Raw genomic sequence first — 512 nt, 5'->3', positions numbered from 1 at the left:
TTCAAGTTCGTGGGACTTGTTGTTCCGAAGTTATAGCTGATAAAAAATTCCACGCCTATGGGATGGGCCACGCCCCCTTTTACAAACTCGCTTATAAGTCCTCTTCTACAAGCACCTACCATTGATATGTCTGCATACCAAATTTCAAGTTCGTGGGACTTGTTGTTCCGAAGTTATAGCTGATAAAAAATTCCACGCCTATGGGATGTGCCTCGCCTCCTTTCAAAAACCAGTTTTTATATATTCTCTAATAAGCACCTACCATTGATATGTACGCATACCAAATTTCAAGTTCGTGTGACTTGTTGTTCCGAAGTTATAGCTGATAAAAAATTCCACGCCTATGGGATGGGCCACGCCCCCTTTTACAAACTCGCTTATAAGTACTCTTCTACAAGCACCTACCATTGATATGTCTGCATACCAAATTTCAAGTTCGTGAGACTTATGGTTCCGAAGTTATAGCTGATAAAAATTCCGCGCCTATGGGATGTGCCACGCCCCTTTTACAA

This window comes from Rhagoletis zephyria, unplaced genomic scaffold, assembly GCF_001687245.7.
Source record: "Rhagoletis zephyria isolate East Lansing unplaced genomic scaffold, Rhagoletis_zephyria_1.1 Rzeph_scaffold_00362, whole genome shotgun sequence".
NCBI lineage: Eukaryota > Metazoa > Arthropoda > Insecta > Diptera > Tephritidae > Rhagoletis > Rhagoletis zephyria.
This window is presented reverse-complemented; position numbering follows the sequence as displayed.